This window comes from Anomalospiza imberbis, chromosome 18, assembly GCF_031753505.1.
Source record: "Anomalospiza imberbis isolate Cuckoo-Finch-1a 21T00152 chromosome 18, ASM3175350v1, whole genome shotgun sequence".
In the NCBI taxonomy this organism is placed as follows: domain Eukaryota; kingdom Metazoa; phylum Chordata; class Aves; order Passeriformes; family Viduidae; genus Anomalospiza; species Anomalospiza imberbis.
The window spans coordinates 6,413,597-6,424,982 of record NC_089698.1 but is presented as its reverse complement, the minus strand read 5'-3'; positions in this window follow the sequence as shown (position 1 = coordinate 6,424,982).

The window sequence follows — 11,386 nt, the reverse complement described above, 5'->3', positions numbered from 1 at the left end:
TTCCTCTGTGGAGCTGGGCCTTTCCTCTCTGCCCTGCACTTTTGGCAGCTCTTGCAGAGCACCCCTGGTACCACTGACCTTTCTGAGCAGGACAGAGTTCTCCTGCCCCTGGTGCAGCCATTTTTCCCACTGCTGATGCCCCTATCTCAATCAGTGCAGGTTTTCCATATGCAGGTGGCGTTTGGATGAAATCTGAGGCTGCAACTCACACAGCTGCTGGACTGTATTTCTTCTGTCTCCTTTTCAGATCATAAGACATAGATCCAAATGAAATCTCAGAAAACTGAAGTTCCAGCTCCAAGAAATAGGGTAACTTTTTTTTTTTGGGTTGGGTTTTTTTTTTTTTTTTTCCTCCTGTTTTGTGTTGTTCCACACAGGTATGGTGGCTTCCTCCTTGCAGCAAAGGAGATGGGGCTAAGTTCTTCAAGGGGAAATTCCAGTTTGGGATAATGCAAATGAAAACACCATGTGTGTCCTTTTTCATTCAAATTACATACAAAAAATTGGTGATACGAAACATGAGCAAAGGCAGAAAGGAGCCTAGAGTCTTTAATCTTTAAAATCTATTTTACATGATTAAAAGGATCCTGCTTAGAGAAAAGCAAGACTGGCTATTTATATCTCGATTCTTCTCCCCACTGCTCCCCCTCTTTTTCCCAGAAAATACTGCACAGTCTCACATCTGAAAGACCACGGCTGGCTGCCATTAATTTTAATGCTAAATCCTCATCAGCATTTCAAAACATTATGAAAATGTCTAAGAAACTGTCTTCTAGTAGCTTGAAAATATTGCAGGCAGCAGCCTAAATAATATTGTAAGTGCCCTGGTAAGTACAAGAGCACATGCTGGAAAGGAAAAGAGAAAAATAAACCACCGAGCACACGTCAGCTCTACAAAGCAGGCATAAATGGATTGCAGGATTTCATGGATGCTGAGAGTTTGAATTACTGGCTGAGCTACACCTCACTTACAGAAAATGTGGTTTTCTTTTTTAGAGAACGCATCGAATATTGAATGCTAGCTTGCTTGTCCATGGACAAGTACATAAATAACCTAACATGAAGGGTTCTGTTTAGGCTGACAAATGCAATTAAAAGAATGGAATATGGCCAGGCCCCCCATATTAGTGCTCTGTTACACTGCATTGGTGAGGATGATGGATGCCAATTAAATTGAAATGAATGGTCATAGGTTAAACAAATGATGACTTGTCAAAGCACTCCTCCTTCAGCAAGGCATTCAACCTGTCCTAAGCTTAAATACATGATTTTAAATCCTGCTTAAAATTGAGCTTAAGTAATTTCCTGCTTAGGGGGAAAGGCTGGACCATGGAAATTTGGGTTATTTTTTTTAGCTCGGAGTACCCGTGCTTACCTAGTCCGTTATGCATATGCCAAATTTCAGGACCTGTTACTGCTGTCTCCTGCTCCTTTGTATTTATAGTGCTCCAGTGGGCTTGGGGAGCTGAGTAAGGATTGCAAAAGCTCGTGTTGTTTCTGCTTTCACTGATGGTGCTTTCACTGAAGCACTGCCCTGCAATGGGTTGGCAGCAGAGGCTGACGAGTGGCCCTTCTCCTGTGGTAGTAAGTGGGATGTTTCCAGTTGAAGATGATGATCCATATTATTAGTTTTCCTTTAGTGAGTATTTTTAAGTATTGCTGCATCTTTGTGCTTTTAAAGTGGATTTTTTTTTATCCTTCCCTTTTTAAGAGGTTGCAAATCTAAATCCCCATTTTAATAATTATTAAAAGTAGAAAAAGAAAAAAAAAAAAAGAGATGTAATTTTTCAAGAGCAGAGGGCTAAGAAACCATATTGGTTTTATCCAGTTTGCATAGGAACTGGGACAAGAACTCTCCAAGCAAATAGAGTCAAAATGTCAGGGATTGCTGGGAAATTGCAGGGTTTGGGGGGGAGAAGTGTAGAGCTCAAAACAAAGACTTAGATATTAAACTTCCTTCAGCTTCTGTGTTGCTTTTTCTCCCTTTGATTAGACATCAAGTTGAAGTATCATCAACATTGTGAATTCTGAAGAATACAAGAGAACGCACTTCAGGTTAGAAAGCCTGCCTTTTATTCAGATATTATAAAAAAGAAGCCACTAGACTATTCTTGAAATAAATCTCTGAGAGGGTTAGGCAGGGGCTGGAAGTGCACACTACATTTTTCATTGCCAGCTCCTCGCAGCCAAGGTGTGTTGTCAAGACCAGCCTTGGAGAAGCACTTCCCTCTCTCCTCCCGTGTGGCTCTCCATGGTGACATCATTAATGCTGCTGGCTGTAATTGACCACAAAGCACAGACCTTTAGTCCCCACCTGATCTTCCCCAGTGTTTATCCACTGCTGGCCTGACCACACAGCAGCCTAATGAGCATTACACTTGACAAATATTGTCATGCCTAAACAGGAGATAGTGATTCTGCTAAGACCAGCAGCAAGCCCGGGGGCACATCATGCTCAAATAGGAAAGTTAGGAGTTAATATTAATTCTCTTCCACTCGCTAGGGGTCTGATCCAGATCCCTGATGTCAGTTAAGTCTTTCCACTGTGAGCTTTGCTTCCCTCCTATGAAGCAGCACTTTAAAATAAAATACAACCAAGGAGTACAATAATAAGTTTGACAGTAATAGCAGATGGCGCAAACTGTTTTTTATCTGTTACTGTTCCAGTAGATGGACAAGGTACTGATTTGAGATGAAAAAACACAGTTCCTAATTCCTTCTAGATTTTACTGTCTGGAGTCTTGATATATGTTGGATAACATTCCAAATTTTATGTGCTAGAGCAAGACATGATGAGCAATTTAGAAGAAATGAGAACCTGTGATTCTCTTTGTTGCCTGTTTGCCTGTCGTGTAAAGCTCTGTGTGGCTGCTGTATCCAGTCTGCATGCAGAGCTTTGGGAAAACTCCCCTCTCCCCACACCAAGGCTGCTCATAAATCCCCAGGAATTGTAGTACCTGGGCTGCTGAGTTGCCTTCCCCCTGCTACCATATATTCATTTTTCTTGATTACAAACAGCATCAAAAGTTCTAATGACTTCTTGAGCTTTTCTTTCTAGATGCTATAGTTTATTTTTGTTTTATATAATTTAAGAAAGAGAGCAATTATTGCAAAAATAATGAGATTAAAAATCATGCTTGTGTCTAAATAGCTCCTTGGTCTGTTTTTTCTGGTGTCTAGGCCTCACTGTGCTCTTTTTCTTGTCATAACTTGCCATGATTTAGTCAACTGCTGCCTCCTTTTAAATCTATTTCTGACAGAATCCTTAATATCAGGTAGAGTCAGATATTCCTGAAGCTTTGGGCTAAATTAACTAACTTTACAATACAGCAGAAAAAGGTGATGCCACGTGGAGGGGGTGGCGGTGTCTCCAGCCTGCTGCTGTGAGCTGGCTCTGCCAGGGGGGCGATTCCTTTTAGCTTTGCTCAGAAAGGTTCTGACACTGAACAGCAGATGAGCTGGACTTCCCAGGCTGCTGCCTGGCTCTGCTCTGCTCTCCCTGGCCCCGTGTGAGTGCAGATCTGAGACCAGCAGTGCCTGACTGCAGGGTTTGGAGTTCCTGGGTTTGTGTGTCTGTACCAATGCTGGCTTTTCTCACCTCTCCCCTGGGTCTGAAGCCCACAGCCTCATGCTCTTGACCAGCTCCTGTATGTGCTGACAGAGCCTGGGGTCAGGGTGGTCACCAGGGATTTTGGGCACCCTCAGCCTGGGAGCGCTGCCTGTGCAGCTCCAGGCAGGCAGGGAACACATTCCCAGCCGGGCAGGGCAGCTCAGTGCTGACTCTGTCTGCTGGAGCAATGGGATCCTGTAAGACCAAGCATTGCTGAGCAATCCTGCCACCAGATCCCCCCTGGCTGGGGCAGCAGAAGGCAGCCAGCCCCTCTGGAGTGCAGGGAGCCAGTGTGCCACCAGACTGACTCAGAGTCCTTTGGAAGCCTGTGCTGTTGACAGGAGGTGATTTACTGGGGTACACATCCAGGGCCAAGTCAAACTGAGCCAGCTGGAGCAACTGGATCTCAGAATAGGTCAGGCCTAATTGCAGCCTGGAGTTTTGGGCTGCCATGGCTGTGGCTGCTGCTGCAGGAAGCAGCATTTGGAGGCACAGTCCTGAGCCCCAGCGGGCACTCAGGCTGCCCTGGCATCCCTGACTATGTCCTCAGCCATTCTCCTCTGGGACAGGTGCAATTCTTCACATTAGGATCTAATTTTGTCTTCAGAATATTTTGGGCTAAATTAAGAAAAATTAGCAGTTTATCACTGCGAAGAGCAAGGACTCCTTCTTTGCAGTGCTGGAAAGCAGGTGCAGGGAAGGCTTTTCACCAGCCCTGCTTCCTTCCCTGTGGGTGATGTGCTCAGTGCACCCATCCCCACCCCCAGATCCCTGGGCCAGGCCCTCAAAGCACACTCGGGGCGAGCAGTGTGCAGTAATTGAGCTGTGCATTGTCGCAGCACTGTCTTGATCCATGATGTTTGCTGTCAGCCAGATCCCAGTGGGAGCTGCTGCAGACATGTCAATGTTCTGCTTCCTCTGCAGAGAGGCTCCAAGCTGCCAGGGCAGTTTTTTATCTCAATATCACCTCGTTGCTTTCACCTGTGTGCTATTAAGCTGTTAATATATCGGGGGAAAATCTCATCCAGGCAAGTGTATTAGGGATACTTAAATGAGGTAGCAAAATATTATTGTTATTAAATGTTCCCACCAGATACTTGGACAGCTTGCGTTGCAACTGCAAAGCTAACATTTAATTACAGCAAGATATATATTCATAATGGATTGCAATTTACCAAAATACACAGAGGGCCCTGGATTTGTCAGTGTGCATTTGCTCTGCAAGAAATGCATCTCACTAAAAACCAGATGTCAAAATTAACAGTAGAGCTTTTGCAGTGCAGGGAGGAAAGCTGACATTTCTGAGCTGGCATTCCAGCTGTGTTAACAGCATCAGGGGCTCTGTGTCCTTAAAAACAATGTTTAGCAGCAGAACTGCATTAATTTGTTTAAATTATAAGTGGTGGGAAATCACCTACACTGTGTTGGTGGCAACAATTGCAATCAAGTGAGATTCTGGATCCCCTCCTACGCCCCAAATAATTTCTCCCTTTCCATTCACTTGCCATGTTCCTGTCTAGCAAAATCGCAGGAGGTTGTAAAAATTAGTTCAGTTCTGAGGAAATTGCTGGGGATCACTGTCAGGGTCAAGATTTGGAGAGGGATGAGGGAGACAGGTATTTGAATGCTCTCGTAAATGTCTGAGTGACTGTTCTGAAATGTAAATTATTGATTCATATCCTCTTGTTTTTTAATGTGCTTTATCTTTCTGGTAATTTAACCTAGTTTCCAGAGTATTTTTATCTGTAGTTTTCTAGAACCTGTATTACCCATGTATTTTATCTCATCTCTTTCTCCTGCTCTTAGATGTTAGGTAGCGAGTCAGGGCACTGATTAGCTTGACTAATTTGTTGGCATAGTTTTCTGTCAGGGGAAAAAGGATGCACATTTTTAAAAGTGAAGATAATTAACTGTTGGAACAACACAAGCACCAGTGCCTCCTTCAGTACTAGCAATAATAACATCAGGATGTGTATTTTCCTAAGAAATGTCTCTGTTTTTCCACTGTCATTAATTTTTGGAAGCCCTGAGGCCTGTACTACATGGAAGATGGATGATCCTGATGGGCCATCATGTCTTGGGACTTCCCAAGCCTGGTGCTTGGGGCACTGTGTTTAGTTCTGTTCCTTGCAGGAAAGGATGGCAGAGAGGGTTTGGTCATGGGTTCCACCCCAGAGGAATGTGCACTGTGGAGCTGGAGATCTGCATCTCAGGAGAAGAAGGACAATGAATTGCTTGTGAACTGGTGGGAAATCTTGGCTCCTGGAAGGCTCCTGGGCTCTCTCATCACTGATTGAAATGGGAATTGCACTCTCCCAGAGCCTCTGATTGCATTTGCTAGAGCAGGCGCCGCATCAAAGGGTGCTGATGTGGGATTCAGCTGCTCCCAGGGGTGGGAGTGGGAATGTGCTGTGGGCACTGTCTGGGGACACTGCTGCATGCAGGGGTGCAGTGTCCTGGGAGATCATCCCCTCCCTGCTGGGCTGGGAGGCTGCACAGGGCGAGGAAAGTAGCAAAAAGGGGGATGGCAGGATGGGAGGGGTGCTCCCGGGGAACCCTGTGGGAGCTGATATCCCACTGATAACAGGAGTTGGTGCACTTATCTGTGGTGCTGTCCTGGCCCTGGCCACTGGCATTTGAGCTGCCCCAGGGGAGCAGCCTTGCTGCTGTGGCTGTGCTGGGTGGGGAGGCAGCGTTCCATTTCACAGGCAGCTGGAAGCGTTCGCTCACCTGTGGACAAGGGAGATATTCAATTTCAAGGCAAGATCATATTTCCTCTTTAAAATCCAGACAGATAGAGATGGCTGTTGACCCCAGCAGCATTATGTGACCTTATCTACCGCACAGATATTTTCCTGAGGTTTTCTATTAGAGAGGCAGGCCTGGGGCTCCAAGGGTGAGCGTGGGGCAATGCCGAGGTTTGAAGCCACCCACCCACCCTGAGCAGAGGTGGCTGGTGGGGCACACGAGGTGCTCTGCCTGGCTGGCTGGGGGAAGCAAAGGGAGCATCATCCAGAGGAAAACAGCTCCCTAAAGCCACTGTAGAGATGCTCAGTAAATCACTTGAGTGTGATCTCGAGCATCTCTTGAAATGTTTTGCTGAAGGGGGGCCCAGCAGAGGAAGAAGTCCTTGGGCAAGTCACAGTGTATAAATACCTCTGGTGTGAGTGTAATTAAGGCCACGGCCCTGCCACACGATGCAGTCAGCAATAAACAGGTTCCTGAATTAGAGAGAATCTCTGCTGTATTTCAGATGTGACTGTTTGAGTTACATGTTTAAAATGGCCTTTGAAATAGCAGCTGTGCCTGCGTTATCTTCTTCTGAGAGATAAGCAATTATGAGAATGTTATAATGATTTCTTTAAAAAAAATGGATTTAAACAGCAATTGCTTTTCAGTGCAGGAGATATTTAAACATCAGTACCTTGAATTGATTAAAAAGAGCTGTACTGATAACGCAATTTTGTAGCTTGTGATTTGCACTGAGCAGTGCAATGAATCATGATGAAAGGCTGGAGAGGAGGTGTCTGATGGGACCTTCGGCCACTTTGGTGGCTCTGGGGTGGTGTGTTCATCTCTCAAAGGAAGCTGCACTTGTATCAAACTCCTCATTAGTGCTGGTGTGTGTTTAGTGGCAGGTTGTTGTTCATTAATGGTGAACATGGGAATACCTTGCCTTGCTGAAGGGCCTCTTAGGAGAGCTGTGTTTCTAAGGGATACTCTGCATTCCTCTGCACACTGATGCCTTCTATACTTGAAGGATTTTAAATATCACGCTTTTACAATTTTTATTTCTCCTGACTGTTTATTAGTCAGAGCAATTACATGTATTTTTCAGACTTTCTTGAATGCAAAATAGATTCCTTCCACTTGGATAATTAACTGCTGGAAAACAGTCTCCCAACTAACAGTATCACTGAATTCTTGGATCACAGAAGAATTTGTATATCCTCCTTGAATCACGAGGCAATTTATTTATTCAAGCCCTCTTGGATTCTGTTCTCTCGCAGCACATAACTCTGGTGCTGACTGATGAGTAAGGAGCAGAGTGATGCTCACTGTTTGCGTGTGTTCACGTATCTCATGGGCAGTGGCAGGATGCTGTAAGCGGATAGAGCAGTTACCAAGGTGAGCTGGACTCTGTCACTCTGTTCTTTTAATTCCTTTTTGCACTGTGTAAAAAACCCAAGCAAAAACAACGTGACAACAAACGACAGAATGGGGGAGGGTGTTTCATTTCAATGAGCTACACTCTGAGCATCATTAATTTCACTTCTGCTTGAGGTGACACTTGGGTCTAGAATCCTTCTGTACCCTGGCTCCTGCAATTAGTCTGCTACCTCCTCAATGGGGTCTCAACCATCTAAATCCTTGTCTTCAAGCAAGTACTGACAGCCCCCTCGTGTTAAGTTTTGTAAACACTAATTTGTGACATCTCCCGTGGCTTAAATCAAAGCACTCAAGTAAAAGTAATAATACCACTGTTAAAGTGAACGTTACAGAAGGAAATGCCTGTCACCTGATGCTAAATGGAAATGACACTGAGCATGTTTCAGGAGAGGCTTCTAATGAGGAGGCGCTGGGGAAGCGACGCCGCGCAGCCCCGGCTGTCAGCTCTGGGGCCTGCTGGGCACAGAAAGGGAGGACAGGGCCACAGGAAGGGAGAACAGGGCTGCTTTCCAGCCTCTTTGGCATTTTACTCAGGTGCACGTGAAAGGAGGAGAATGACCTGGCTCCTGCAAGCCTTTGTGTGAATGGCAGCTGTGAGATCCACGGGATCGCAGAGAGCCCCGTTCGTGCTCAGTGCTGGACACACAAGTGTCTCCCTGTCCTGTAAAATGTAGTTCAGTAACCAGTAACACCATTACTTGAAGTTATGCTTAGACTATAGAGCTCTTTCCTATTTATCATTGGCCTCTGTTTTTTTCTTTTTTTTTAATCCAGCCTTTCAGTCTTCCATAATAACATTGTATAGATTGAATGCATCTTTCCCTCTTTTCCTTTGTAATGCCCTGAACATTGTTGTAGTATTATATGAACTTGTCATGCCTGGAAATACTGGAAACAATAGGAGCCCTCGAACCCAAAACTGTGTGTCACACTTGGTAATTTTCAAAGAAACTTCTGTGAGCATTCATAGTACAACCATAATACAGACTTTCCAGCAGGTAGCTGAACTGGTTGTACCCATCTGCTGTGTTTGAGCCTGTTCAAGGATAAAATAAACCTCTGCCAGCACATAAGAAGCCCAAGCAAACTGGGAAAACAGACAAGATTATCACTAAGAGAAACATCATGCTGTGTAAATTCCTATCCATAAGAGGAGCAGGGAACAGGGGAAAATTCCTGAGGGTGTTGCCTGTGCAGGAACTCCAGGCTGGGAGGGGATGGGTGCCAGCACTGGGTGCTGGGTGCCCACTGGGTCTCACCAGCATGGGAACTTGGCAGGTGCTCTTGTCCTGAGGGAGTCTGTCTTTTTCCACAGGCATGTGTCAGAAACTGCACAATGCAATGATGGTGAGCACAGAACTGGAGTGGGAGGGAGAGAATGGAGACAGGAGGAGAGGTGATGCCCAGGAAGCAGCGTGGACAACTCAGCTGGAGCTGAAGGTGAGAGGTGAAGGCAGGAATACAAGAAACACCTCTGCACCTGCAGTGTAGGAGGAGGTGGTGGTTTTCCTTCACGTGACCCATGAGTGCTCCTGTGGCTCCCAGGGACACCACTGGGCACTGAGCCACTGCAGGGAGGCGCTGCCTGAGGGAACTGGGCCTGGGCAGTTCATTTATTCTTCTCCTTCCCTAATTTATTCCTCTCCTTCCCCAGGCTGCCCGACGGGTGCTGTGGGACCCAGCTGCCCCCCTTGCTGTGACACCCTGCGTGGGGAGGAAGGGACTGTTTGTGGAGCTGGTGCCAGCACTCTGCCCTGCTCCGTGCCAAGGGACCAGGGGCACAGGTGGCACTGGCAGCACTGGCACAGGTGGCACTGGCAGCTCTTCGGGTGGATCCACAGCAGCTTCCCCGGGTCAGCCCAGTTGCACCAATTCCCTTCAGCCTGGCCTCGCAGGGCAGCTCACAGGGCTGGGGTCTGGCTCAGAGCTGGGGTGCAGAGGCAGCAGTGCCCTACACTGCCCAGCTCCTCCCCTTCCTGGTGCTCATTAATCCTTTATTCATAAAAGCATAGAATTAATAAGGTTGGAATGAAGTCTTTTCAGGCCCTCCTCAGTCAAGAATGTTTCTAATGTCTTTTATTTCCTTTCTAATTTAATTTAACTGGAAAAAGTACTTTTTTTTTTTCTTATTTCTCTATTCCTTTATGATTAGGGGAAACCCCATCTAGTGAGTCTGAATGCTTCTACCGTGGAAATATTTAGTACCAGCTCTGGCATATTTATGTTGGCTCCCTGATTAGACAATGTGCCAAGCTGTCCTTCGTGGCCTTAATTATCACAACTTCAGGCCAGCGTTGCCTGCTTACAGCATAATCCCACGGCCTAGAGTGAACCCTGAAAATGCTTAATTAAATGACATTCCACAACAGATTAAGGAGTCAGAAGCCCAAGATAAAGAAAAAGGGAGACTGTGACCATAGGAGTGGCAGGTGCTCTTCCTTCTCAGGATAATGCTCCTGACATGGACTGTTTGGTTTTGAGCACATTAAAAAAAAGAACATTACTTGGTAACAGTTTGGGGTCTTCACTTGGCTTCTTGCATGTTCAGTGGACAGAGGATCAGAGAGATCCTGCCTTGGGATGCAGTGTGAATAGCACTGATTTAACATCAGCTGAGGATCTGTGCTCAGGTCATTTGTTTTGGGTACCTGGATGAGGCCCTTTGCCAAAGTCAGTGGATGCCTTTGCAGTTCTGAAATCCAGGGTGAGCACTGGGGTCAGACACCACAAATCTGTTGCTTTATAAAAAAAACCCAAAAAAGCAACAACAACAACAAAAATCTATTAAAAAACCCAAACCAAAACAAACAAAAACCTATTTAAAAACCCCAAACAAACCTTTTTCCCCCCCGTGTAAAACCTGGTGTGCAGTTATTTAGAGCAGACAGGATCACAGTGTGTCAGGGAGCCCTGCGGGAGCCAAAGCCCACGTCTAACCACAGAAGATCAGCACACAAATACAAATGCTGAGATAATGTTACAGTGCACAGATTAGGGCTCAAATCTTCGGCAAATCTGTTCAGAGCAAGGAAATGACAGCACGTGGGGCACGTGCAGCACACTGAGCACGTCTCATTCAGAGGCCCATCAGTAAAGGCAGTTATTGCTGTTACTGTGTTTTATCATATTATTCCTCAATTATTTGCTCCAGCAACTCTCTTGTCTTAGCTAAATAAACTGGCTGTGCAGAAGCTGACCTGATGTGATTTCTTCTTTGTGAAGAGAGTGGGTTGTGGTTGGGTGTCACGATGTTTCCAGGGGTTTGGTTTCTATGGTTCGTGTCCTTCTCCAGTTCTATAATATAATTTCAGCAATTAAACTACAGGAGAAGGGAGTGAATTAAATGTCCCTCCTAACACAGGGACATCCTTAGGGGGAACAAAATACAAAGGAGCTGAGTGAGTGTGGTCCCTGGCTGGTGCCTGTGGTCAGGGGGAGGTGAAGTATCCCCAGCTTAAACCCCAGTGTGTACTTGTTACCCACAGTACAAAATACCCCCCATGTCTGACACAAATGGACACGAATTGGGTGCACAGAAGCAAGGAATTTTTTAATATTTGATAACAGAAGCAAGGCACATTATTCCTAAACCCCATCAGCTAAGCT